We start from the raw sequence: 2,722 nt of genomic DNA, 5'->3' as shown, positions 1-2,722 counted from the left end.
CAAACGTATGTACTTAGATACTTTCGTGAACGTATGTAATATAGGGGAGTTCAAGCTTTATGTATCTGATAGTAAAAATTCTGTTGAGGTTGCGCTTTCAATGTTTGCACTGGAAAAATTGCAGAACCTCGGTTGTTATCACAAGAACAACATAAATTTAACTTGCATGCAAGCGCGTATCTGTGGTGTTTTTGATTTGAAAAGTGTGTAAAATAGACGTTAAAAGTGCAGATTTTTCTTGCACTCCTAGGCAGGAGGCATGATGAAAATTGTATTGCCAAAGTCCGGAAATTTAAGTATTTTTATGCAAATTGAATCACTTGCAGTGCGGAAGTAGAAAATTGTTGCTTCAAAGTGATTTGTATTTACCATTAAATATGATTTGCCATACGCAGAATTAAAAAAAAAAGATAAACTAAAAATATTTTAGTACTTGAGTCATTCTTCAGGTGTTTTTAAATATGTTTTTTGTCTGTGATTGAAATATATAGAAAAATAGTTTTGCTCACTACTTGTATTTACTTAATCCAAAGGTTTTGAAGGATTTTTTTCTTTAAAAAGAAATTTATCTAAATTTTTCTTATCAGTCACACAATCTTTTAGTTAGGAACAAATGGTATACTTTTTATGTTTCTAGCTATTTTACATTTTAGGTTTCAAAATATTTTTTTTTCTTTTGCAACATTTCTTTTATTTCATTTATTTTAGCTTACTTTGCAACCAAGTGTAGTGCTGTTGGCCCAGCTCTCGCTTTTATATTTTTACCTTAGTTACACAGTTATCATTAAATAAATGTCGTCAAATCTGGGGCATGCCACATTTACGTACTATTTTTCCCCAACTTGAGTACAGTAATTGTGCAACAGCAGTGCAGTTTAGCAACGCCTCAGCACGACCACATGCAGCGGTGTATCTTTATACTTTGTTACATTAAGCATATGCGCTTGTCACATTTATTTCTATTTTTAGCTGCAGCAGATACTTAAAGTATATTTTTCATTTTCATATAAAAATTTTTAATTTCTAAAAACTTCAACTCTCCCAAATCGAAATAAAGAAAAGTACATATTATTTATTGAATTTATGCTATCTTTAGTTAGTTAAATGTAAAATGAAGTTGTGTTGCATTTGATATATTGCATTTTGCTTGTCAAATGTTTGATATTTATTTAGTACACTTTAGATAAGCCGCAGATTAGTATCGTCTTGTTTTTTATTTTTACTACCATTGTATCAAGGTTTTTAGGTTAACAATCCAATTGCTTTTAAAACATAATCTCTTAGTGGTAAGTGTCGATATGTGTATCTAATTGTCTTAATCTGTTGCTTTTTATTTTTGTTTTAAGATAGCATTTTAGGTATAATATATAAAAACTAATTTTCTATGAACACTTGCTTTACGGGTCAATAAATTCGACAATCATTATAAAAGTTTTCTAATTTACAACAACCAATTGAATTTGAATAATTTTTATAGTTAATACCTTCTGCTTAAAAAGTACTCGGATTTTGTAAATAAAAGACACAAATTTAAATTTTATTCCAAATTTATTTTATCTTTTACAAAATATGTTCCTTCTGAAGCGATACACATATGCCAATGCTTAACTTAATCTTTCCTCACTCTTCGTAGCCCGTGAGTATGGCTTAGTTCCTACAACATCTCTTACGATTAAATCGACTCAACATGCTTACCACGAGGGCTGGAGTTCGGAAGGAAAGGTCGCACGGACCGATCCTGCAAAATGGAGCCTGAGCTAATGATAGTGGTGCCTGGTCTTGGTTCAAAAAATCGCGACCACAAGGGGGATTGTCTACAAGTAAATCGCTACAATGACTGAGTAGTCTCACATTAACAGTGCTGTAAACTAATTGACAGTTGACGTCTGTCCATATTCGAAGGGTGTGCCCACTTAACAAAAAAAATAATTTTTGAAAAGGTTTATACTTAGGAGTAGTTAACAAACAACAAAATCCGGATACTGTACCATGAGCAGAAGGTACATAATATAATTTTCAAAGTCAAAGTTCCATAACTCAAACTTGTATAACTTCAATTTTCTATAACTTGAACTAAATAGGGTGCAACAGAATTTATAGAGCAAATTACATACAATTACAAAAAAATTCTTTAACTCAAAGTCATCATAGCTCGAATCTTTCTTTTGCAAAATGGTACTTCAAGTTAAGGAAATTTGACTGTACTTCCATTCAAACCCATAGAAACCGTAGAGTGACTATATTTATTCGTCGGCCAGGTTGATTGTTGGTACAAGTATTTTGGAATGCAATTAATCCAACGAATCCTTTTTGTTTCAACGAAAAACATATTCTCTGAAATGTTAAGAATCGCTTGGAATCGCATAAACGCGATTTGCTAGTTAGAGTTTTTAATCAAACAATTGGTCACTAGTGTCGATAGATTACATACTAAACGCCCATTTATCTTAGCGTGCAAATTATAGCTGATTTGCGATGCACCGAACGTTTTAAAGATTTAATTATTTGTAAATAATTCTACTAAAATTTGTACGAAGGCAACCCTGCTAAATTGAAGTTTTCGATTGGTATTTCTGGATTCAATCTAGATATTCTCTAGATCTGCCAAAATTTGTTGAACAATCGAACATTTTTAGAGTAAACTACGATTTTTGTAGTTGTATTAGAATATATTTATATATTTTAAAAATACATATATCGAATCAAATAACACTTTATTTGT

Source organism: Teleopsis dalmanni, chromosome 1 (genome assembly GCF_002237135.1).
Source record: "Teleopsis dalmanni isolate 2A chromosome 1, ASM223713v2, whole genome shotgun sequence".
In the NCBI taxonomy this organism is placed as follows: domain Eukaryota; kingdom Metazoa; phylum Arthropoda; class Insecta; order Diptera; family Diopsidae; genus Teleopsis; species Teleopsis dalmanni.
Note: the sequence above shows the minus strand (reverse complement) of the source record.